This window comes from Triturus cristatus, chromosome 2_2, assembly GCF_964204655.1.
Source record: "Triturus cristatus chromosome 2_2, aTriCri1.1, whole genome shotgun sequence".
Taxonomy (NCBI): Eukaryota; Metazoa; Chordata; class Amphibia; order Caudata; family Salamandridae; genus Triturus; species Triturus cristatus.
In genome coordinates, this window is record NC_140582.1 from 1013591421 (window position 1) to 1013618977 (window position 27557).

Genomic DNA, 27557 nt, shown 5'->3' on the forward strand with positions numbered 1-27557 from the left:
TCACAAAATAGCCATACTGACCAGACTGAGCTACTTGATGTAGTCGTAGACCCCTTGATGTGGTTTAGAGGGATGGTGACTTACTGATCTAGGTGACCATACAATCCAGTGGTTTCAGTCCTTATATTCTGTTTTATCTACACAAATCAATAAAGCTACTGTTTCTTGCTTTTTTCTGTCTTCGAGTTCTGTGAAAAATCATCACCCTTTAACCTTTGGGCTTTTGTTAGACGTTGATTCAAGCCGCGTCCCAATCTCACCAGGACTGTTGCAATTCCCTGGATCTTGGTTTATCAGCTTCTTCTTCAAACAAATATGGTGTTGTCATCTACACCCATGTTTGGTGTCCTCATTCGCAAACTTCTTTACCATAGCCTTACATTACACCTGTATTTGAATGCATCATCTTTACGAGTCTTTGGGGCGGATTTACATGTCACAAAAGTGGCAGTCATTTCTATAGCATTTTCAGGAACTGCAGTCACAGCAATTACTGTGGATGCTTTTTTTCAGTTTGGGGCAGGGCCCCTTAATGTGACAGAGCCTTGTACCACAATGGTTTCTTCTTTATTTTCAAAAAGAATCACAAAGCTGGATTTTTGGGGGAAAATAAAGATAATCCCCTCCTCCATGGGGGGACACTTTTTTTTTTTTTTTACTGTCCCTTACCGCCTGGGTTTCCCTGGCAGTAAGGGACAGTAAAAAAACAGCTATATGTTTACCCTTCCTAATCGGACGGACATATAGCCAATTCTCCAATGGCCCTTACTCTGTCGTGCCATCAGAGAAGATTGGCTATGGCGGTGACGTAGCCAAACCTATGGTCCGCCCCCTTATATAAATCTGGTGAGTGGACACTGTGTTGGCGGGGAAGGAACTCCGTTGCATTGGAGTTCCTCTCTGCCAGTAATTTAATTGGTTGCTTTGTTTTGTGTGTCTGTGCCATTTATTGAGGTCTGTCTCGCATTTGCTTAGGCTTCCCTGGATCAAGAAAACAAGGTCAAGTGGTCACTGTTTCCCTCATTTGGGAGCCAAACACTGTAATTGAGCTCCCTGTGGTTGCCCACACATTGATCATTTGACCTTTTGCAAGGCTCCTAAAACTGGCTTTTCTATTTTTTATAATCGTGCTTCTGACTAAGTTAGCCTTGAATTTGTTCAGTATGTCCTCAGTGTTTTGAGAGCTCCAGGATAACCTTCTAGGTGCTAGTTTTTGTTCTTTATAAACTTCCAAATCAATCAAGTTATAGATCTGACTGTAGGCTTAAAAATATTTTGTAGCATTATTATGAGTAATTGTAAAACCTGGATAACAAGCTGTGAATCGCAATTAGGACATCAGTTATCCTAATGTTTGTACTTCTTGCCCTTAATATCCTCCTATGTTTTTTCTTTTGATTGTCTGTATGGAGTCCAAGATTTTTGGCGTTTTGGAAACACCCAAAATAGATGTATTTACCCTAACATAATTTGGCATTTGTAGAGCGGAAAAAGAGGGTGCACATGGCGTGTGTTTCTAAAATATTTGTGCGCATTGACCATTAGTTTGTTTGTATTGTTTGTCATGTTTGTATTTAGGCAAAGCCCTGTCAAAGGAAGACAGTTTGATGTGTTGGATTAAACCTAAAAAAGAAGCATTAAAGAAGCTTGTAAAAGTACCTTATCTTTTATTGATATGTTGAGCTGATGGCATATGATGTTACAGTTTGGTTCGAAATTGTTCAGTCTGATTTGGGTTTTTCACGAGTAATGTGAATTTATCTGTTGCTGAATAGCAGTAGAATTCGAGGCAGGAAGGAAAAAGAACTACATTTGCAATATAAAGCTCTACAGGTTATATTTTCTATTAAGGCAGGAAACACGCATCTGAATTATTGGTTTAAACTATTTTTAAAAATTAGGACTAGAAAATTAATCCGCAGAACTCAGCAGGCCGATCCTAGTGTAGTAGATATTTACATGTATGTGTTTTTCATGTTTAAAATGAGTAGTATTAAACCCATATATCACAAAAAAACTAGAGAAAATGTTTTGTCGTTTCCTGTGAAAAAGGTGTTTAATAATAATGATTCCTCCCAAACCACTGTTAGGCGGTTTACTATTGTTAAGGCTGCAAGGATTATGCGGCATGGCAGATCAAATTAAGTGCCAAGGTTAGCTAATTCATGTGAGAAAAAGTGGCAAATTATGCATCACATTCTCTCATTTGAGCTAGCAGTAACATTTTTTTTAAATCTGCAAATTACATAGCAAATCTACAGCTATGCACTAAATGCTGCAGCCAAAGATGTGCATGCACCCACTGACCTCACACGTATCCATTGGTTTATCAACAATGTATACAATTTATTCATGAAAGGTGGGCAGCACATAAACGATCTTTTTCTAATTGGTACTTCTGTAGTCTTCTGTACTTTGGGGGGGGGGGGGGGGGGGTCGCTTTATCAAGGCAACTACCCCCAAATAAAATCTAAAATACATAATGAGTAACTTGTGTTATGGTCCTGTATTGCTAATTCAGAGTCCTGGAGACGTTTAATCTCATGTTTTGTATTACCAGATCCCCTATGCAATATTGGACCCTATTACACAGGGCCTCATTAAGGGTCTGGTGGTCCATGTACTCGTGGGGGCACAGCGGTGGTGGTCGCCCAACTGCCCTATTATGACCAGGGAGGTCAGGCCGTCCTGGGATTGCCGCAACCGCGAGGGATCAGAGATCCCTGGCAGTGACGCGGTAGTCTTGAGGCTGCAATATGCTTGGCGGGACCGCCGTGGTCCCATCAAGCATATTACAAGTTCCCTCTCCGCCACAGTTTTCATAGCGGTGAGCCCGCCATGAAAATCGTGTCAGGGGAAATAAAGCGGGCCCTAGAGGACCCCTGTTGCCTCAGGGCCATGGGGTGCATACAGGGGGGCCCATATTGTGCCTTCCTGTGTGCACGTACTGCAAGACCCACACAGCATGGACTGCAGCAGTCCATGTTATGCAGGTACTGATTTTGACATTCCCATTAAGGTGCCTATTTCATAGGTCCTGCCATGGGACCGCCATAGAAACGCCTGCCAGACAGGAGAAAACTCCTAATCTGGCAGGTTGTTCAACCAACGGTTTGGCAGGGTTGTCCCAACACAGGTTTGTTGGGGCAGTCCCATCATAGTTTTGGCAGGGCGGTCCCACTCCAGCACCGCCAAACTCGTAATGTGGCCCACAGTTAACTGCTTTGTTTTTTATAATTCTCTATCTGCATATTTGTTTATCTAGCTGTATAAAATATACAGTAACAACTTACTTTAAAAATGTTTTTTACCATTGCAAATTTTATAAACAAAGTTTAGATCAACTATTTCTATAATACTATAATTATTACAAACAGGGCCCAAACAAATAAATTACACATTTCTGTCACATTGGCAAGGCCTGTTTTCATCATATCCCAAATTAAGTCTACATATACATATGAACAGGGCAGCCACCCGCGTATTCTCACTCTTAGACCGAATAAACCAACTCTCATCCATTGCAAACTTTAGCTTATGGCTATATATTTTTTATGAAAACAGGGTAATTCCTGTAATTTAAGATATTGGCCCCAGATTGACAGAATACATATGCCCTCCTTGTCAGATCAAAACTATACAGATTTGACACACACCTGAGTAGCCACACTTTTACACAGTGTGAACCAGATTTCACCCAATACAAAACATTATCTTTGGACTATACATGTTTCAGTGAAAACATATGTCCTCATTACTGAAAATTGGCCCCATGATTATTTTTAATTTGTCACCCTGCTTTTCACCTTGTGACTTACTCTATTCAGTGTTCCTGATAATCAGTTTCAAAAGTCCAATTAACTGGCCTTATCTTTTTGGTATATATCCAAAATTTTAGGGCAAGCCTTTTTCCTTGCAGGTTTTTTTTTTATTCGTAATCTTGTATCATTTGTTTTTACAGAGAAGTAGAATTGTTCACATGGTTAAACAAGAGTGATGTTTGATCCTTTCCATATATCCCCCTAGTTGGAGATTAAATCTTCAAAAGAAAGTCATCCCAAAATATGGGTCCTGTAGAATCTATTACCAACACAGACCTTTCTCTAGCAGCACCTCCAAATCTATCCTCTGGCAGTAATCTAGCTTTGTACATGTAAACTGGTTTCCAAAAGCTGAAACCTAATCCCCTTGCAGATGTTGTCTAAAATATAAGCCAAGAGATGGTTCATCAGACTAATGTGTGATTCCTTTACCTTATCATTCAAGCATTTTTTGTTTAAAGGAATGTAGATTATCTGGTCTTGAAACTCAGCTGTTAATTATCATTATATATCCCTCACTTTCTGCTGAGACCATATTTAACGCCGATTATTTTAGTTTTTTATATTTCGATAAACAATGGAATTAGTGCTGTTGTCACTCTGCATTGGCTCCTTGAACCTATGTTGAGCAACTGAAACATGTGATCACTTTTTCTGAATGACACTGACTGTTATCTAGCCTGTCATCTTCGTACATTTTTTTAATTTTAAATTTATATTTCAGCCTAAAATAAACTGTATAAAAGAAAGTGGAGGTCTGATTGAACAGGATACAGACCTTATGAGTAAATCCATTAGCACTACGCTTTTAGTTGCCGGGCATATTTAATAAAAAAGCCAATTTGAGGACCTAATATAGCATCCCAGGGAACAGCCTCTTTCCCATAATGTCTGTTTTGGAGTGTCTTCTGATGTGTAGTCCCTAGTGCGCCGTAATGGCTACTAATGGGCAGTGCCTTTTCTGGCCAGTGTGACCTTTCTTTTGCCAGTTCAGTCTTCCATTTTGTCTTCCTGTAGCATTAAGGTTGTTGGATATTTTTTGCCTTTTCGCGAAGGTGATACGTTTCTGGTCATGTTTTTCTAGTTGTTGCTGAGAAGCAATGCTGTTAATTATTGATCATTTGTAGTGATAATTCTGATTTATGTTTCCAGCAAATGTATTCAGGCAGACACTAAATTTCCACATATTTGTGTGTTTTATCATTATCTGATATTTCAGAGAAAAACCTTAGTGTACTCTGTAGTAGTTCTAATAGATATTTTTAATCTTCTCCTAGTTTTGCAGACATGCCCAATGGTCATTTTGGGGGTATTTCTTTCTTAAGCGCCTGTTCTTGTGAAAGTGAAGCATCTAGGTCCCATCTGAATCACTTAACACTTTCTCATTCCTTAAGGAGCTTCCTGATATTTATTCACAGTGTGAGGTGACTACAGCATATCATATTACTGACTCTTAGATTTTGAACAGCAATGTTTGGATTACGAGCAGTTTAGATTTTCGTTTTTCCTGGCACTTCTTTCTATCATTTGAGACCCAGAAGGCGAGTCCATGGTCATCATCAAGCTCTACATTGGCCACATTGAGGAGGATCCATTACTGTTGTATAGAGCAACACTGATAAACATCACGCAACAATCCACTCCCTTTTGAAAAATATAAATTCTGTTATCTGTTATGCTACATGCTACCAACTGCAATATAGTTTTATTCATCCCTTTCCTTGTTGCTATAAAGGTTTCCCTTAGTGTTTTACTCATTTGGACTGCCTACGTTGGAGCTACATCTTGGCTTAAGCTTCTGCATAGTCACCTCAGATATGGGAGGGCCTATAGTTAGTAAATCTTGAAAAATGTTATGGACTCATTTAAAGGATGGGCCTATAATAACAGTATTACAGTTAATCAATTTTTCCATTGAATGCCACAGAGCTATTTTTAAATACCCTGCCTGTACTGTTCAAGGCTGTCTGTTTTGCTAGAAATATTCTCATAGGCTGAAAGCTGTATTTGAAAGAAACACGTTAGTTAGATTCCTTACCTTAGACTATCCCCAGGCGTCAGGCTGGATCCGGAAAGATTTTTTCGTCAGCAATACCCTTGCGCGTCGCTAGGCGTTGTCTGCGTTCCGCGTCCGTCGTCGGCATCATGATCGTTGGGATGACGTTGTCAGAGTACTTAGACGCCGCCTTCGCGCGCTAACGTCAGTTCTTTTTTCCGCACCAGTAAGCGCAGATCGGGAAGAGCATACCCTTTAGTCACTTTTTGACTAAACTTTTTGGACTTTTTTGGTTCATCTTTCGAGACGACCTCTATTCCTGGTGCCGGTAGGGATGCCCGTTTCAAGCCGTGCGACGCATGTAACCGACTGATGTCGGTTACGGATCACCACCGTCGGTGTCTCTATTGCCTTTGGGTCGACCATGATGCCGAGTCGTGCCCCGACTGCCGGGCCTTGACCTCGAAGGCTAGGCGGGAGCGGTCCCGCAAGCTCCTCGAGGTCCGGCAGTCAGCTCCGCGCCGCTCGAGGTCCCGGTCGAGGGACTGGTCGCGGAGCCGCAGCCATCACCGCTCGTCGGGTTCGAAGTCCTCGCATTCAGGTAAGTCGAGGCACAGTAAAAAGAAGTCGAAGAAGCGGCATCGCTCTTCTGACTCCCCTCGCGCGACTCGGCTGAGGGTTTGGGTGGCACCACCCGTGCGGCTCGGTTGGAGCCGCAGGAGTCTCATCCGGCTCCATACCCTCCGGTCCCTGGGCCTAATGCGACTCCGGGCGAGATTCGGGACATCCTCGTGTCCATGAGGAGTCTCGCTCCGCCGCTGAGGCCTGCCGGCACGCCTTCGGGCCCCTCAGGTCCGACTGGGAGGCCTAGCGAGCCAGCGGCTCCGACGTCGACTTCGGTCCCGACACCGCAGGCACCCGTGGAATCCAGGCCTGGATCCCGGTCGACGCCGGTTGACCTTACGACCCCTCCGCCGGCGCCGACCCCTATGGTGCCGCACCCGGCGCCATCTTCGAACGACGTTGTCCCCAGTTTTAGCCCCGGTCGGGGTCCGGCGTCAGAGCGGTGCCGCCCGGCGCCGTCTCCGGCGCCGATGGATGAGCAATTCATCTACCGCCCGGCTCTGTCCTTTCAACCTGTCTACCAGGAGTCGGGTGACGGGGATGACTGGGAGGGGTCTGAGGACCCTCTGGCACAGCATTGCCAGTTTGATCAGAACTGGGCAGAAGAGCTGGGGGATGTCAGTGGTCTCGACGCCTCCCCTGACACTGGCTTCATCTCTCCTCCCTCCGTGGCTACGGAGGAGGGTGCAACCTATTCTGTGGTGCTGCGCAGGGCTGCCGAAGCCCTTCATCTGGAGCACCCTGCAGTGGCCGTGAGGACTAACCTCACTGAAGTGCTTCAACCGCCAGTAAGCTCTTCGGAGCCTCTACTGCAGTTGAATGAAGCACTGACTGACGTTCTGATGGGCACCTGGTCCAAGCCCTCCACAGTCACTCCTGTGGACCGGAACGTGGCCCGGCGCCACAGCCCTGCACCGGGCGACCCCAGCTTTGTCGGTGCACCCCACCCCTGAGAGCCTGGTTATCCAGGCCTGTACGTCCCAGACAGTCTTCCCGTCTGCTCCTCCAGACTGGGAATCCAAAAGGTTGCAACAGTTTGGGAAGAAGCTATTTTCCTCCCTCAGTTTGGGGTTGCGGTCCATTAATACCACGTGCCTTTTGGACCATTACACCGACTCCTTGTGGGATACGTTGGCAGACGTGCTGCCCCAGTGTCCGGATTGGCTCGCCCAGGCTCTTGCTGAGGGGCGGGATGCAGCACGGTACTCGATTCGATGTGGGCTTGACACCATGGACTTGCTTGGTAGGGTGATTGCGACGACGGTGGTGATTCGTCGCCACGCCTGGCTGAGATCCACAAATTTCTCCGCGGATGTCCAGAGCACCCTCATGGACATGCCCTTCGATGGCCGTCTCCTTTTTGGCGACAAAGCGGATAGTGCGCTGGAGCGCTTTAAGGACTCCAGGGCTACGGCCAACTCCTTGGGCCCCTCAGCCCCACGCCTGCAAACTTCTGCTTTTTGCCCCTTTCGTGGCCAAGGAAGGGGCACCCCCACACGTCCGACTAGCCACAGGCCGCAGAACCAGCCTCAACGCGGATGTGGATTCCGCCGAGGCGGAGCAGGGGGACAGAGAGCCAGTCAGCCCACATCTGCCCCAGCAGCATCTGCCTCAAAGCCTTCCTAGTCCGACCTTTCAGGCCCATTCCACGCCAGTGGGAGGCAGAGTTCGCCATCACCTGCTCCACTGGTGTACTATCACGTCGGACAGGTGGGTGCTGCAAATCGTCCGAAGGGGCTACTCCCTCCCCTTCGATGCGACCCCTCCAGCCATGCCACCGCATGTCGGGGGGATCACTTGCAACTTCTGCAGGAGGAAGTTACGGCCCTCTTGGCCAAGGGGGCCATCGAGCGCGTTCTGGCTCAGAAGTAGGTCGGGGTTGTTACCCTCACTACTTTCTGTTTCCCAGGAAGGGCAAAGGGGGCCTACGCCCTATCTTGGACCTCAGGAGCGTCAACCCTTTTCTGGAAGGAGAAGTTCAAGATGCTCACCTTAGCTCAGGTTCTGGCTGCCCTAGACCCTGGAGACTGGATGATAGCGTTGGACTTGCAGGACGCATATTTCCACATCCCCGTCCTGCTGGCGTTACCTGCGGTTTACGGAAGGCCACGAGCACTTTCAGTTTAGGGGTTCCAGTCTTCCCCTCTCTTGACGACTGGTTGTTGAAGGCGGGCTCACCCCAGGCAGTCGTCTCCCACCTCCAGACTACGGCCGACCTCCTGCTTTGCTGGGGTTCTCCACCAATGTGCCGAGTCCCTCCCAGAAGCTTCTTTTCATTGGAGTGGTTCTGGACTCGCTGCTGTTTCGGGTCTATCCTCCGTAACAGCGGGTTCGGGATATTCAGGCTCTGATTCCGATCTTTCAGCCTTTATCCCGAGTTTCGGTCAGGTTGGTGCTGCGGCTGCTGGGTCGGATGGCCTCCTGCATCCTGCTGGTACATCACGCCAGGTGGCGGATGCGGGCTCTGCAGTGGGACCTGAAGTTCCAGTCGGTTCAACATCGGGGCAACCTGTCGGACCACGTCCTGATCTCGGAGGGCACTGCAAGACAATTGCAGTGGTGGCTCACGGACCGCGATTGGGTCAGTGGCAGATCCCTCTCCCTACCCCAACCGGAGCATGTGGTGGTGACGGATGGGAGAGGCGGAGATCAGAGGCCTCTGGTCTCCGGCAGAGTCCCAGATCCATATCAACCTATTGGAGCTGCGGGCGATCCGGCTTGCACTGAAGGCATTCCTTCCCTCTGTACGGGAAAGTGCAGTGCAGGTGTTCACGGACAACACCACCGCCATGTGGTATTGCAACAAACAGGGCGGGGTGGGGTTGTGGACACTTTGTCTGGAGGCCCTGTGCCTCTGGACATGGCTGGAACACCAGGGCATCACCCTGGTAGTTCAACACCTGGCGGGCTCTCTGAACGCCAGAGCAGACGAACTCAGCCACCGGTGCATGATGGATCACGAATGGCGTCTGAACTCTGACGTGGCGCAAGGTCTCTTTCTGCAGTGGGGAGAGCCTTGGTTAGATCTATTCGCCACCGAAGAGAACGCGCAATGTAGGTAGTTCTGCGCGTTGGAATTTCCAAGGCAGCACTCGCTCGGAGACGCTTTTCGTCGCGAGTGGAGTTGCGGTCTGTTGTACGCCTTTCCGCCTATACCACTTCTGCCCAGAGTGCGGAAGAAGATCAGGCGCGACCGGGCCCAAGTTATCTTAGTGGCTCCGGATTGGGCACGAAGGTTCTGGTATCCCGAGCTACTTAGTATGTCAATCGATCCTCCGATATGACTGCCTCTTCAGGAGGACCTTCTGTCGCAGCAGCAGGGGACAGTCCTCCACCCGAACCTATCCAGCCTCCACCTCCATGCGTGGAGATTGAGCGGCGGCAGTTGATGCCATTTGACTTGCCTCCTGAAGTCTGTGATGTCATTCTGGCAGCCAGGCGTCCCTCCACAAAGACTGTATACGCTTGCCGGTGGAATAAATTTGTGGCATGGTGCACAGCAAAAGCTGTGGACCCCCTTTCCGCCCCTCTTTCTGAGGTTCTACTCTTTCTTCTTTCTTTGGCCCAGCAGGGCTCTGCTCTGGGCACCTTGAAAGGTTATCTTGCTGCTATCTCTGCCTTCTTACGGCTTCCTGATCAGCCTTCTCTCCAAGTCCCCTGTTTCACATTTTCTCAAAGGCATTACTCACATGTTCCCTCCTGTCCCCTTCGTAATGCCTCAGTGGGACTTGAATCTTGTTCTGACCTTTCTGATGTGCGCTCCTTTTGAGCCTCTTCACAATTGTCCCATTCGTCTTCTGACCCTAAAGACGGCTTTCCTGGTAGCCATCACCTCGGCTAGACGGGTGAGTGAGCTCCAGGCTCTGTCATCTAAGCCTCCCTTTATTTCTGTTCATCCGGACAAGGTTGTCCTCCGGCCTCGTCCTTCTTTCCTACCGAAAGTGGTGACCCCATTTCATCTCGGGCAATCTGTCACGCTGCCCACCTTCTTTCCGCCTCCGTATCCTTCAAAAGCGGAAGAGAGGCTCCACCGTCTGGACCCAAAACAGGCGCTGTGCTTTTATTTGGACCGCACCAAACAGTTCCGGGTGGACGACCAACTTTTTGTTGGATACGTAGGAGCTAAGATTGGGAAAGCGGTACACAAACGGACCATCTCGCGGTGGGTCGTGTTGTGTATTAAAATGTGTTACTCCTTGGCAAAAAAGGACCCTCTTGTTGGTTTGAGGGCCCATTCCACCCGGGCCACAGCGGCTACTACTGCCCTGGGCCGGGGAGTTCCCTTGCGGGACATCTGTCAGGCGGCGACGTGGGCTTCACTGCACACGTTTGCCAAGCACTATTGCCTGGACAGCCAAGTCCGGAGAGATGGCTTCTTTGGCCGTTCTGTTCTCCAGGACTTTCTGGTGTGATCTTGGTTCGCAGACCCACCACCGGGGTTGGTATTGCTGGGGTATCTATTCTAAGGTGAGGAATCTAACTAACGTGTTTCTTTCAGATGAACAAGTTACTTACCTTCGGTAACGATGTATCTGTGAGAAACGTTCGATTCCTCACCGACCCACCCATCCTCCCCGTTCTGCAAACTGACATCTAGGGTTAAGGCTATCCTTTTCAGGGCCCTAGATTTTTTTGACACCAGTGTCGGTCTCTTGCATGGCTCTGCGTTCCTGGCGCGGAAAGCTTTGTACAAGAACTGACGTCAGCGCGCGAGGGCGGCGACTAAGTACTCCGACGTCATTCCGGCGCACGACGCCGACGACGGACGCGGAGCCGCAGACGACGCCTAGCGACGCGCAAGGGGTATTGCTGACGAAAAATCTTTCCGGATCCAGCCTGACGCCTGGGGATATTCTAAGGTGAGGAATCTAACTAATGTTTCTTACAGATACATCGTTACCGAAGGTAAGTAACTTGTTCGTTTGTGCAAATGTAATGGTCATTTCAATTGAAAATGTGTAAAGGAAGTGTGCTGCCACACCATGCATAATGCACTCTACTCTACACCACACCACTCTACTCCACTTTACGCCACTTAACTCTGCACCAATGCACTCTACTCTGCACCACTCTGCATCACTGCATCTTTACCTCTTAACTCAACGGCAATACACTCCACCCTGCTCTTCGCTTATGCACTCTACTCTGTGCCCCTGCAATCCGCTGTACGCCACTCTAATATACTGTGCACCACTGCACTCTATGCCACAGCACTCTACACCACTTAACGCCATTACTCTATGCCAATGTACTCTACCCTGCACCACTCCACTCTACTTCACTATGCCCTGCACCACTCCACTCAGAAAAAATTAACTTTGCACCACCTTAGTCTTCGCCACTGCTCTGTATGCCAGTGCACTCTTACAAACTACTCTGCCCTCTCCTCCACTGAACTCTATGCCACTGTACCCTGCACTACTGCACTCTTCGCTGCACCACTCTACACTACTGCAATCTGTGCCACTCTACTCTACACCAATGTATTATACGCCACTGCACTCTACTATGCACCACTCTAATCTACACCACTGTATTCTACAACACTTCATTGTACGACAAGTTGATTCTCCATTGAAAGCCTGTGACTGTCACAACTGTCAGTATTGTTACTGTGATTATGAAAATACCAATAATAGACTATACATTAAAAGAAACTGCATTGTACTCTGTTAAACTCTATGCTGCTACACTACGCCACTCTACACCACTGTCCTCAATGCCACTGCACCCTATGCTCTACACTGCTCTGCTGCTGCACCCTTCAACAATGCACTTTTGCCACTTTACACCTCTGCATTCTACAACACTCTACTCCTCAACACTGCATTCTATGCCAGTACACTCTGCAGCACTCCATGCCGCTGCACTCTGCTACTGCACTCCATACCACTATAATTTACTCTGCACCATTCTATGTCAGTCTACGCCACTCTACTCTGCGTCACTACGCCACTACATTCTTATGCCACTGTACTCTATCTGGGCCACAGCACTCTGTACCACATCACTCTACTACGCAACACTCTAATGTACATCACTGGATTCTACGACACTGAATTCTATGCTGCTCCACTCCACAATGCTCCACTCCACAATGCTCCACTCCACAATGCTCCACTCCACAATGCTCCACTCCACAATGCTCCACTCCACAATGCTCCACTCCACAATGCTCCACTCCACAATGCTCCACTCCACAATGCTCCACTCCACAATGCTCCACTCCACAATGCTCCACTCCACAATGCTCCACTCCACAATGCTCCACTCCACAATGCTCCACTCCACAATGCTCCACTCCACAATGCTCCACTCCACAATGCTCCACTCCACAATGCTCCACTCCACTATACGCTCCACTCCACTATACGCTCCACTCCACTATACGCTCCACTCCACTATACGCTCCACTCCACTATACGCTCCACTCCACTATACGCTCCACTCCACTATACGCTCCACTCCACTATACGCTCCACTCCACTATACGCTCCACTCCACTATACGCTCCACTCCACAATGCTCCACTCCACTATACGCTCCACTCCACTATACGCTCCACTCCACTATACGCTCCACTCCACGCTACACAACTCCACTTTGTCACTCTAATAAACAACACTCTATGCCACTCTACTCTACGACACTCCACGCAACTCTCCTCTACGCCACTAACTTTTAGCTATGCTGAACGGCAGCCATGCTGGTGTAAAACCTGGCTAGAACACATTGGGAAAGTCAATTGCATAGGTGAGACCTATTGGCTTTGCCAATACTTGCTTCGTATCTCCTGCTGCTGGCAGCTGTTTACTCAGGCATTTCAGCATCTGCTGTGCTTTTTTTTCCTCATCGGTGTGCTGGTGGTGAGGTGTCAATTCAGAGTCCACTAGGGCGACCAAGTAGTGCCTCAGAACAATCTTACAACAGAAAATGTTGCAGAAGGAATGTTTTTTAAGAATAATCAAGAAATTTGATTTGATGTGTTTGGTGTCAAGCAATGTAACAAATTAAAGTGAATACATCACGTAAGCAAGTAAAGAAATTTGTGAAAGCATACTGTGTGGAGCTACATAAAACATAAGGTTTATTCAAATGTCATTTTTGCAATATTAAATCAAGGTAAAAGGGAGTATATAGGCATAAAGGGTCAGATAATTAGCATAGACTGAAGAGTGCTGCACATTGATCATATTTATAGTCCATCCACAAAGTATCGCAAAATAGTGTGGCTCCACTTGACCAGGGAGTGTTTAAAGAGACTCTAATTTCAATTCAAGATGGCACCTAAACAAGCTCCCAAATCCGTGTAGAATAGGTTTCGACTTTTCAGTTTCATTTTTTCCAGTATGTGAGGCCATCCTCAGTACCTTCTGTTGAAATATCAAAATGGCCAACCCCTGTGAACCAGAATTGCATATCTCAAAAAATACATGAAAGCTGGTGGCCATCATACGGAGGAATGGGCAAAAGATAACCTCATAAATATACACAGAACCTGTAATTTTCAGGGCTGCCAGGCAAATAAAACCTTGCATAACCAATACAGCCAGAAGCAATCAGTCATACAACCGTGGTAAACAGAAGCACCGGCAGGCATCCGCCATTATATAATGACCTTATATGTTGTATGTAGTCTGGTTCTACACAGAGTACTTTGTGACAACACTTTTTGTTTATTTGCCTTTGTAATCTATTCCTTCCAGTTGGTTGTATTCTTTTGAAACCAGCCTCCTTCAATTTCTTGATTATTCCTAGTAAATTATTCCTTCGTGAGAGTGTTTTGTTTTGAAGGTGGTGAAATTTCCTGCACAGTCGTACACGGCAGGAAAAACTCATACTGTGCCTAATTAGTTACACAAGTCTCTGTAGCCAGTTCACTTGAACTGTTAAAGCGTATACACTCCTGGAGGAAACACAATTGATGGGGTTTCAGAAGGCGTTACAACTAGCAGAAGCCTGTGGCCTATTACATGATTCAGTTCTCAATGTAGATGCCAGAAACACGAAACAATTTCATACATATTGAGTGTAGAGAAGCCTGCTGGACCTTGCATAGGATGTTGTTTCTATAGGTCTAGTAGCCGAGAAGAGCCTGCTGCAGGAGAATGCTGGAAGCCTCATGTGAGCTAGTTCCAGTGAATGAACCGTATTGGAAACTTTGTGCAATTGATCTGGTCTCGGGGCATACACTGTGAAACTTATTTTTACGGTGTTTTACTCTAATAAACTTTGGTCGTTTCAAAATCGCTGGTCCCGAGAACCTATAAATGATGCATGGCCATGATTAGAACCATGCTAACCATGATCCCTTGGGGTTATGGTAGTTTCTGATCACCACATCGAACACAGTGCATTATGTGTTCTCTGTGGTTGCAATCCGAATTAATCTATTAATTAGTGCCACCAAGTCCGGACATCTGGTGGACTGAGAGGTTACTTGTGCAACAGTATTAATATTTAGTCTTGTTGTACTTCATTTGAATCCCTATCAACCGGGAAATACATCCCCCATGATTCTGTGGGGTTTTGTATTCCCTGTGGTAACGTGACGCAGTATATGCGCGCCGGTCAAGTGAGATTGAATTCACCTGCAGATGCGGGTTTTTTCTACCTAACTCTCCTCATACTTTATAAGAGACTTGAGCCCGGCCCACCGGCACTCACGCCGGGAGTAGCAGACCCTAGTAGGTGTCGCCGCGGGGCCAGGATCCTTGAAGTAGTAAGTGGAGGATCCAACAGAGATGGATATGTGGGTGTGCAAGTGAGCATTCAGCATTGGGTTTGTTGAATCGATGTTATAATTTTTCTCACATTGACTCCCTCCCTAGAGTTTGACTATAGGAATGCCCCTTCTTCTCTGCACTTGTGAGAAGCGTTTTGTCCATTTCAATTGGGTAAGAGCTTTAGTATTTCCTGTACACTTTGATATTCACTATGGGTGTTAGATACAAAAGGAAGTACGCTTCACTACAAGAGCACCTGTTTGTATATAAAGGTGATACTGTTTTTATTGGGATTCCCAGTTTGGTAGATGACGAAAACCTTTGCCTAGATCTATTGACTCCACATTATGCCATTTGTGGTCAATTTGCATGTTGGGTTGCTTTTCCATGATAGTGTGTGCTTTAGGAGATCGGGTAGTTGCTGGTAATGGACCCTTGATCCTAATGAGTATTTGATTTGAGATGTTGATTTTTACACACCATACAATTTCAATATTGCGCTTTCTTTCCCTCTTATAAAAACGTAGGAAGAGGTGGAGGAAATAGCGCATGGCACTTTAATTCCCCCATTAGGTGATCACATCAAAAAGATTAGTGTGTATTTTGTTCTGTCTCCCTACATGTTGGACAAACCTTTCGAACCAAAACGCCATACTGAGGATAAGTATATCCATATGTCGTTTTGATTGAACAAAAAGTTCTGTTTTTTAACTTGCTTTTATTTCCAGGGAGGAATGGGACATTGTGGTTTTGCCCTGAAGAAAGCCATGTACCCATATGGCTGTTCACAGGCTGAAACATTTGGCAAAGAGGATAGGGTCATATGACCATTGCATCCTTGGGACACCCTACTATTTGTTTTTAATATCCTTCATTACTCCGTATTAAAGGTATACCTGGAGTGTTTGGAGGATTTTGAATGTTTAACCCCCCTGGCCTTTTCTTCTAAGTGCTCCCTGAAACCAGGTTGAGCCCACCCTGGCCTTTAGAAGCCAGGGTGAACCCGATGATGAAACATGATACTATTAGAGTGTGTGAGGGTTACAATAAGAGGAATTGCTCCCAGAATTGTGCCACCACTTTATATTTAATTTTATATATTATTTTCCTTTGGGCGAGATACTGCTTGTTACTCTTGAAGAATCTGTTCTGGAGGAAGTCATCTCTAGTAATACAGTGAGAAAATTCTGTGCATAGTTGGACTGGTAAACCGTTTTCAGTGAGACAATTAGGCAAAATCTCTCGCATAAGGGTTTCCTGAATGGCAAAGTAGGACAAAGGCAGCTTCCATGTTTCACACACCCATATCCATTTACATGACTCGTAAACCTAGTGTGTATGCACCTGAACAAAGCTTACTGAATTTGCTCTTCTTGTAAAGCAAGCCGCATTCTTTGCTTTCATATGATGACTTTTCTATCAATGGTGTTGTTTTATTAAAGTCGATTGCTTTATACTCTTCTAGGACGACAAGATCAAGAGTTCTTAGTATGTTTGTTACTTAGGCCTGTGGCCCCTTAGGCTTGCTCATCCATCACCAATAACTCCATTAAGTAATTATAATATTAATGACTATTTGATGCCGAACTGAAAGGTGTGTAATGAAGTGAATATCGAGGGCAGCAGCTGTTAATGGCACATTGGGAGACCATTTAAATGAAAAGGCGATGTTTCTAATCATATTGTAATGTAACAGTTTGATGTTAGTGACTGCATTTAGTGGAAGTGCAAGAAAGGAGCACTTACTCATTGCAAAACGGATGTACATTGTACATGAGGTGCTTTGTTTGTCTCCACGCTATAGAAAATAAGGGTGCTATTTCTGAAAATACTGCCTAAACAAGCCGGCAAGGTCACTGTGTCCTGGCTGCTCAGCAGATGTCAGATTACCATAAATAATGGAGGACATTGACGCTGCACAGCATTTTGTTTGAAGACACTCAATTCCCTCGGTCTGACACTGCGAATTGTTAATCTTTTAAATAAGCCCTGCAAGATGTACAAATCCTGTAACTTTTGACCTTTCGAAATATTTTGGTCGTTAATGGTAGACGATTGGTGAGCAGTCCGTCCGTCAGTAGCCTCGATTCTTCATAATCCTACGTCAATGGCGAGTGGAAGCCCTTGTTTTTAATGCATTGGTTGTTTTTTTATAAATAGTTAGACCAGCGGTTTATAGTACTTGGAATGGAAGGACTACTGCCAATGTGTTTTCATGGGGAAACAAATGCATGGTTCCCAATATGCTGGTTGTATATGGTTTTGGTTTCAACCCCTCTGGTGCCTGTAACGTCCTTGTCCATGCTTAATGGAAATAGCGAATCTCAAATTGGGATGTATAACAGTTAATGAGGCAAGAGAAATTTGCGACCCCATTAGGAATGGCTAGCACTCCCAGGGATGGTGACCTACTGGGGTCAGCAGACCACCATGTCTGGGACTGCTTTTTAATAAATGCAGCTGCATTTAAAAAAAGAAAAATTAAACTTTCAGTTTTATTTCTTTAAGGGCAGGCTGAGGTTCCTGGGACCACTGCCTGCTCTTAAAAATATTTTCTCACATACTCACAAAGGGGAAGGGCTCCCCTAGGGACCACTTCCCGTTGGCGAGTGGTTAGGTGGTAAACTTCGAGTGTTTTGCGGTTGCAAAACAGTTGTATTAGGAAGGGACTCCCCTTCCTAATAGCGGGAGTGGCACATACTAGTTTGCAAGTTAGTGACTCACAGTATAGCATTTGTACATGCCATTAACCTTTTTTGCGGTCGCAAACAGGAGGATCTCCCTTTTGGGCCAGATGTACAACCTTTTTTGCAGCCGCAAAGTGGAGAAACTGTGAATTCAGACGTCTTATAAACCTGCAGTATTAATTGGCCAACATCTGGATGTGAGCATATGTTAGATTAGATTTCTCTTTAATACCAATAGGCGCAACATCCATCAGCAGAACTCACATTTTTGTTATTCATAAACACCTACCCATAAGACCAGTGTTTAGCTCAAAATTATGATAGATGTATGGGCCTCCTTCTCTTCTTCAAAGATATAGCAATGCCTTGGGATGAGCTGCAGGCTTATCACCTCAGTGACCTTTAAATTAATGCACCCCACGGAAGTCCTTCGCGGACAGTGCAGATTTTAAGAGCTTTGAGACATCAGTCATTTCTTTCTGATAAAAACTTTTACTTTGCAGAAGTTTGCACAAAACTATATCTTCACTTCGCTTGCTCAAGACAATTGGACAGCTGAAAAGTTGTCTCAATGCCAATTTTAGTCTATAGAGAACCAGCAAGCATTTGCAATGCAATAGGTCTCACATTTACGCGAGTTTAAGCTATTGGCATTGTAAATGACAATGCCTTTTTTTTATATTTTAAAAACAAAAATAAAAGGAATTGTTATTTGCAATGTCAGTAGCTCAAACTCCTGTAAATACGAGGCCTTTTGCGTTGCAAATGCTTGTTTTTTAAGGCACAGGGAGAACATGTAATTCGCCCAGACTCACAGGATGTTGAGCCGGTGCCGGATTCGAAGCCGGTTCGGAGTTCCAAAGCTGTCATCTCTGGTATTACCGCTACATCATCATTGTACCTACAGTACTCTCTCGCCGCAGTTAATACGTGAATGACAGTTTTCCTTAGAAAAATAATGTGAATGAAAAGAGATTCTGTTTACTGTGACAGCTCTTGCTTTTGATAATCTGATTTATCTACTTTCGATAGGAAATAGTAACTGTCCCTACACTGTAAAAAGACAATGTGTTGTAGTGAGTGCGAAACTCATTGTAGATAATTGCTCAAAACAATGTGCAAAAATAAGTTTACTGTAGTCATTTATACTGTATGGTAGATAAGTCTGGGAAACAGACAGTATTTCCTTCCACCTAAAGTGGCAATAAAGAGGTACACATTGGTCCGCACAGGTTCGGTGAATGGAACGCATAACGTTCGGGGGAGCAGTTGTGATGAGGGAGGGTTCAGGCGCGTGAGCTCTCCGGATTCCTGCCACTTGTTAGTTACTGGATCTCCAAGCTCGTCGCCTGCTTCTTCCCAGCAGTGCATTACACACCCAGTGCCTCGCCAGTCCCCCTCTGCCACCCTCCCAATACAGGAATATACCGGAAAGAAACGGACCACCAGAGTGAGAAGTAGCCGTAAAAAGTGCTCTCGTTTTCAGTTTCCATGCATAAGCATCCAGTCCAATACGAGTGTCTTCTTTAATGTAATAATCATAACTACAAATCCCAGAATGCAAACTGAAAATCAGGATTGACTGACGTAATCACGCGCAGACCTGGAGGACTATGTAATATACTTACAGTTCTCACGTTCACGTAATGCCACCCGTGACTGACATGCTCTGTTAATATTTAGTACACTCACAGTGTAAACTTTAGGCTTTGTTTTGTCTGGAGGCGCTGATAACATGAATTAATTATTACCCACCACGATGTGCTTTTTAGAAGGTATTATCACAAAGATGCTAAGGCTGAGTGCCCAGTCTGCAAACTGGAGCCGTGACCTTATGGTAACACACATTACAACAATGGTTGCAGTACTTAGGCAATGACGCCGGACCAGGCGGGTGCCCAGGAGGTGGCAGAAGGCAGGGAAGGGGGGAGATGATACAATTTCGCTGTTTCTGCCATCAGGAAGTGCATTTAATACTTAAACAAGCTGGCTCCGTGGAGCCGACGGGGGGGGGGGGGGAGGGAAACTGAAAGCGCGCGATGCACGCGCTGCCAGCCTCCAGGGACAGGAGATGTGCACGCGTACGGAGTGCACATCTCCTGTGTATAAGTGTGCACATCTCCTGTCCGCGCGTGCCATCTCCTGTCTCCCTTCGGCACAGAAAGCGGCAACAATAGAGTCTCGCAAGGCGAAGCAGCGCATGCGCTGCGTTCGCTAGCGAGACCTAAAAGCTGAGCCCCTAGCACTTTTTTTTCTTCTTCAGAAATATTTTTATTGGCCTTTGTTTCAATATCCATCAGGAGCTATGACACGCAATGGTAATTAATATATCATATTACATCACTTCTGTAAAGTATATAAACATGCCTTACATTATCTCCAGTTACAATTTTTTTTATGAAGCCACGAACGAAGTTGTCAATAAGCATATATGCATTTTGTTCGTATTTTCATATAGCATGTTCTTATTTTGCCTGTTGTTTTTTTTAGGGAAAGACTAGTCCTATATTGTATAAGATCATACATAGTGTGCCATCATATAAATATCTGCAATTTCCGAAAAACTATGTAACTTGTATAACATACTTAGTGTCTAACTATGCAGTAGGGTCAAGGACTTGCATGTATAGCAGTGGTTTAGGCGAATCGTCTGGAGTGTGTGGGGGTGTGAGGTGCGCCAGGCAGTCAGGAAGCCGGCTGCCCCTTGCCGGGCTGCAGTCTCATGACGCCCGGCAAAAAAAATATTTAGTGTGAGGGGGCAGTACCTACATCTGATCATTATCTGGAAATATGTCAGAGTCTGTGTGTGGTGGTAGTTTTTATGAAAATCATCTTAGCGGTTACCATTTATGTGGTTTTCCCTTGGTCCTCCTAGTCTGTATATTGTCACTCCCCCCTCTTTCGCTCCTATCTCTGTTTAGATTCTTCCATGCCTCTAGTATCTCTCTCCAAAATTCTGCGATGGGGCGTTGTCTCAGTTCTCTCGTCTCCTTTCTTGCCAACACCCTGCCCTCTGCCCCAACCCAATGAGTCATTTCTCGCTTCCAAATTTCAACAGCTGGTCCAGTTACGAACTTCCAGGCCATTGCTATTCGTCTCCTGGCTAGGACCAATGGTAGATCCAGGAATCTGTTACCCACCTTCCGTTTAGGTGGGCGAGGGAAGATCCCCAGCAAGCATACCCCGACCATTGGCTCCAACGTGCGTTCCACTGCGGCTCCCATAAGTTGTAATGTTTCCTCCCAGAATTTGTGTGGGGCAAAGTCCCAGGTCATGTGTACAAAGTCTGCATCTACATAGTTGCATCTTTGGCATTTGCACATATCGCCTCCATAGGCGACCTGAAGTTTGAGGGGTCATGTATGACATGTGTGTGTAGTTGAATTGTGTGTATTTCATTCTGATATTACATGAGACTTTTTTAGGTTATGCCAGGATTTTTGGCCATTCCGGGTCTGAGATGTCCCTACGCAGGGTGGTCCCCCAGTGGTTATGCAGCTTCGTCAGGGGTGTGTAGGCCATCTCCAATTGTGAGTCATAAAACCATTTTACCGGATGCCTCGCAGTGCCTAAAGTGGGAATCAAGTGTAATACCGCATGTTGCTTAGGCTCTTCCAGGCTCCCTCCCCACAGCTCCCTGAAGATCGCCTCAGGGCCGTAAATTGGGTCACCTTCAATAGGTGTAACTTGAGTGATTGGGGTCCCACGTATTTCTGGCTTAATTAGCCACGCCAGCAATCTACCCAGCCTCCCCTGTTCTTCCTGCACTTTAGTAAGGTAACTTCTAAAGACATGACATGTCAGCAGATCAAGGGCTTGATTATATAATGTGCGTGTTTGCTTCAGGGCATCTGGTCTGGTTTCCTGCTAGTTATCTAGCCTAGGTAGGTCTCCTTCTAAGGTTTCCAATTCCTGATGGAGTTTCCTCTTGGCTCCCAATGACTCCTCCAAGCATTTCCCCTGTAGGACCACCTTGAAGGCCTCCCACTCTATCAGTACGTTGGAGGCTGTCCGTGCATTATTGTCAAAGTAAGTGTCTAAGGCTGTGCCTGTGGTCTTTCTGACAGTATTCATCAATGGGAATACCCAGTACCGTGCAGATCTTGGGGACTAATGAGTTAAATGTACAGTTGTGCTGCCACAATGCGCTTATCTTGAGTCAGGATTACTTCAAATTTCTGTACAATTAATGTAAAAAACACACAACTGTCTGAACAAGTCTTGCTTATAAAACACAAACAAATTGTTTTGATTTAAATATATCCCAAATTTATTTATGAAGAAATAATGTATAGTTTGAGTACAGGACATATACACAAGGTCAAAGTGATATGGGGGAAGTGGGGGGTGAGATACATATATCACAACGATTTACAGTTGGGTACAAAACAATGTTTGCAACAATACATTCAAAGATAGAGTGAAAACATATATTAAATCTCAATGTGACCTAGAATTGCATTTTTTTGTTTTGGTCAGATTGGATTGTAATGCTTCTAGTTATGCGTTGATGTTTCGACCCTAGTATAAGTGCTAATTAAGACCATCAAACACGGGTCTTCCTCAGGACGAAGAGAGAAGGGTATCTTGTGTATAACCTATTAAACGTTAGATTCCAATAGCTGTTCAGGATACTTATTAATTGATAACTCCTGTTGCTTGTAAAAATCTTCTTGGGCGGGCCCTCAAACCCTCTGTGGTCGTAAAACCATTGGCACACAAAGGTTGTCGAGGCGATAGGGGCACTCAGCCTCCTAATCAATAAATCCTAATTTGAAAGAATCTGCACTTTGTGCTCGTTATTGCTCTCTGGTCAAATGAACCGCAGCACCAAATGGTTGTCACAATTTTAGGTGCACTCTGCCACCTAAATGGATAATTCTATTTAGAGGGAATCGGCACGTGATGCTCTGTTCTCCTGCATAAAGCGCTCAGTCATCACATCAGTGTTGAAATATGCAGGGGCACTCACGCCTCCATGCAGCATTAGGCTCCTAAGATCCCGGAACGATTAGTTTCCGTGGATTCTTGTCCGTGCTCAAAGCAGCGTAGCACACCGCGTGTCTTCTCGCTGAAGCAGGTATCCTCAAGTGCCTGTGTGATCGGCTGCCATAGTGGTATCGGTAAACGATTTCCCATTGGCTGGTGTGTCAACAAGAGTGGACTATGATCACAAAGTATACGTCCTAGATAGTCTGTATGTGTAACTAAGCAACCCAGGCCTGGTGTGCTCAAAAATAGGTCCAACCTAGTATGTAATTGGTGCAGGGGTGAATGGTATGAGTAATCTCGGTCTCTTGCATGTTGCGTCCTCTAGGTATCCTCCAGCCCCCAGTGCCCCCCCCAATTCTCGGAATCCTGCTGTTGTAAGGTGTGCTTGGGCACTCGGCATTGGGGGGTGTGAACGATCCAGAGCAGTATCAGTAACGCAATTAAAGTCTCCCGCCAGAGGTATGCTCAGGGTTAGTACTGCAGCCAGGGAGCCCGAAAGCCCATGGAGGAACAGCACTTGGTCCTGATTTGGGGCATATTCACTACCCAATGTGATTTCCTGCCCAAAAAGCCTGTCCTTCAACAACACAAATCTACCCTCTTTGTCTAGAAGTACATGCAGAGGTTCAAATGGTATGCAGCCCTTATCCAAATCATTGCACCTCTTGCATAGGCAGAGTTGGAGGTTGCAAATACTTGACTCTCCATCTACTCATGGGTAAGGTGTGTTTCTTGAAGGAGTGCTATCTGCACCACCCTCCTCCGCAGATATCTGTGTCTTATTTCGCTTGGCGGGTGTACCCATTCCTCTAATGTTCCATGTCGGCAGTTTTAATGTATGTCGCTCTGTGGGCATTTTTAAGATCGTTCCCACCCCCACATCTCGAAGGAGATGAGCCAAGACCTCACTTGCATAAGAAGAACAACTAAAACACAAAACGTGTGAGACAACGAAAGCTCCAACAAACCAAAGCTCCCTCTTCCCCAGAGCAGCCTGGCAACAGCCAGCTGCCCAAACTACAGGCAAATCGTCTAAATCTTTGGTACGCCCTCTCCATGTGCAAGTGGGGCCTTCCAGGGGGGCAGGCTATCGTGGCCATACAGCCGTCTGCTTTGTGAGGTTCCTGTGGTCAGTGCAGCTGATGCCGGCTCATGAATTCAGTACCTCCAGTTGCATCTACCATGGCCCCAACTAGACGTTTCATAGCGTCTTGTTGTATGATTCTCTACCGATGAAGCTCTGTTTGACTAGAGGTCACCTGCCAGTCTGGGGGGTAACACCCAGCATTGTGACACTGTCTGCTTGCGAGCTCTCTGAGTCTGACCCCCAGTTCCCTTAGTTGATCTAAATCCAGGCTCTGAGGCGGTGTCGGTGGGTTTCACGATTTCAGCCACTGCTTGCAGGGCTGCAGATCTCTCCTTCGCAGTTTGGGAGGGACTAGGTTTTGTAGGCGGTTTTTCCTTCCGTCGGGTCCGTATTCTTTTCCCCGACTTCGCTGTACCACGTTGGAGATTAACGTTGAAGCTCCCAGGATCGCTACCAGCTTAAGATTCAAGCCATTCCCAAGCTGCTTCCGAATGTTCCCAAAAGTGTTTTTTTCCATCCAGCATTATAAGAAGTCTTGCAGTGAACATCAGAGTATTGTAGATTTTCTTCCCTTGGTGCTTTCTGAATCTCCAGGTATGAGGCACATCATGCCTACCTCAGCCATGTAATCAGGGAAAATGGACACCCTAGTGTTACCCACGTGCTTTTTGCAGGAGGATGTCCCTGTCTTTGTAATGGAGAAGTTTTGTCACCACTGGACGTGGTGGACACCCCGGACCCGGAAGGGGTGGCTGAGCGGTAACCCTGTGTGCCGTTTCCAATGTGTAAAAAGCGAAAAGCCCTTCAGATGCAACAACTGTAAGAAGCCAGAGTTCTAGGAAGGTAATCATGTCGTCGCCTTCTGTTCCCTCCAGTAGGCCTACTATCCTCACGTTATTTCTTCTATTGCGGCCTTCCGCATCCTCTGCCCTTCTTTCCAGCATGCCGACTCTTTTGGTAAGCTTGTTTACTTGACAAGTTAACTTCTGTTGTGTGGGGTGTAGTTCCGTGATCGAGACCTAGTCCTTTTTCACTCTTTCTGCGAGCTTATGGTATTTGACCTGAAGCAGGCCCAGCCACACAGACACCGTGCTGATATCTTGATTGTAAGGTGGATTTGGTGTCTGGTATTGCATCCAGGATCTTAGTTAATTGCTGATGCACTGGGTCAGCCATTGTTGGCAAGTCCATTGGAGCCCGTTGAGGGACCACTGTATTTTCTATTCTGTCCGAGGGGGCCCCTGCTGTCTTCGTTCTGGGTTTACCCACATTAGGTTTTTGTTCTCCCTGGGTGCAGAACCACAGGGTGCCGGCAGATTTATCTTGAGACGCGTACCCTCTGGGCAAGGGAAGTGGACCAACCCCCAATTGTCGAGGGGGCGGTTAACCGCTGGGAGGAGTGGTGCTGGACATGTGCTGCAAGATATTGCTTATCAGGGTGTATGTGTGCAGGCCACCGACTGTCCTTTATGATCTAATCCGCCTCTCCTGCCTCCCAGCCGATATGGAGGTTGCCCTGCTATAATAGGTCCCACTGAGTGGCCGGCGCCGGCCGGGATCTTCCCAGCTCACTTATATTCAATGCTGCTTACCTCCTACTGCAATACCTGGGCCTCTACGACTCAGTCTCCCTCAGTGTGGCAATATTGCAGACGTCTCCAGGCCACTATCCGGCGGTCTCTGGGGAAAATTCACATAGGGCGTGCTATGAAGTCCAGACGGGGTCCCTCTGGCAGCACAGTTCCACCACTCTGGACAATGTGGGAAGTTAGGCAAGAATTCTCCGGCTCCGGCCCCCCGCTCCGTCAAGGCACACCTCGGCAGTCCGCTGCCGCAGTCCACGCCATCCAAGAGCACGCCCAGTCCACAGGCACTAGCTCTCCACTCCGCCCAAGTCCATGGCGAACATAGAGGCCCGCTCCCCCACCGCAAATCAAGTCACCAATGGAGTGGGTAAATATCAGGCCTACTGTGTATGGCCTGCCCGCCTCCATGGGCCCCTGGCATCTCCACCTGTCTTCACTTTCATTTTCCCCAAGCCTGAGGTCTTTGCTGGGGCTCGGCACAAGCTTAGAGTGCCGCGGAAGTCCAGGCGGGGGTCCCAAGCCAGTTTAGGTCCCTCACCTCGGTTGACGTGAGCAGGCTGGACCGTTATCTCTTTGCTCCGTCCCGCTGCTCCCGCAGGATATGTCACGCAGGCCACTGCTACGATCGGTATCTTATGGGTCGCCTGGTGCAGCGGGCCTAGTCTCCACTCCCATTGTACACCCCGGGGCACGCCCAGTCCGCAGGCTCTGGCTCTCCTTTCTCTGCCAGGCCCACGGCCGGCGCAGGACCCGGCTCCTCACACCTCCGCCTGGATCACTCGCAGAGCGTTAAAGTCCCTAGCTCTCAGCATGTAGCTCGCCTGCCGCCGTGGGTCTCAAGGGATCTCGACTCCACACTTCTGGTGAGAGGGAAGAGCTGCATCTCACCTTCTGCCAGGTCCGGCCACTATCTTGCTGTCTGGAGCGCTGTGTCTTTCATAGCCCTGCAGCAGCATCTCTCAGCCCTCCGTTGTGCTTCAAAACGTCTTGGCTGGTCCACCAGGCTTTTTCCCTTCTGTGCCGTCGTCCTGATCTCAAGTAGCGCAGGCCAGGCCTGGAAATATGGCAGGATATATGTTGGGCCGGTGCGAAGCTGCAGGCTCACGCGTCCGACATATGTGGCTTCCAAGCCGCTTCACATCCCCCCCCCCCCACTCTATGGACTCTTGGGGAAGAAAGATGAAATGAATAGGTGGTGGTACAGGCCTGAACTGTTGCTCCATGTTGCCAAGCAATCTTGGTCACACTGTAGATTTCCTTAGGCCTCATGCGATGCAGGTATTCCATCTTACTCCATTTGGAGTTGAGAAACGGACAGGGTGGCCCTTGACCTCTCATAACTTTCCTGTAAAAGATCCATGGTATGAACAGACAGACCTGCTAGAAACAACGGGTCATATTTTCCTGGGTTTCCTGCTACCCTTTTCATCTGAGATAAAGAACACACACACTTATACGCCCCACCCCCATCTGGTCAAGTGCGGTTTTATTTGAAGCCAACCTGGAAAAAAAACATATGTTAAACAAAGGTAGCAGTATTACGCCTAAACAGAAAATGTCAAGAACGTGAAACTTATTAAGAGAGATAACATGGTATATTTTGATATTTTACATTCATATTGAGTCAGTTTGCAATCAGCAGTTAAAGATTAGAAATTGTAAAAGGTAGAACAGCAATCACATATATGGAGCAATAGAGCAGTGTCACTCAGAGGGGCCCAACAAGCTGGTTTAAGATCCTGTACATCAAGTAGGGGGTCAAGGAATTGATATTCATGCTTTACACAATATTTACTATTTTTTTAGACCTCGAGAAAGGGAGTCATTTTTCCAGAATCCCATAATTGTTCTGCTCCAGTTCCGAAATTAGGATTAGGTCAGAAGCGTAGTTAAAAGACAGAACCTTGTACTATGCTTCAGCTTTTAAGAGCAGGGATTGGTTTTCTCTTTCCTCTATCAACCCCATATCTGCTGCCCCTCGAAATCGTTAATCCCTTTACAGTTATTTGGGGGTAGTTCGCACTTAGGGCTCCGTAAC

General features: G+C 46.7%; 1 protein-coding gene across 7 annotated transcripts in view; it reads left to right on the top strand.

The window, feature by feature from the left end:
* TBC1D14 (TBC1 domain family member 14) overlaps nucleotides 1-27557 on the top strand; it is a 767086-nt gene that overhangs the window by 473524 nt on the left and 266005 nt on the right. The window lies entirely within an intron of this gene.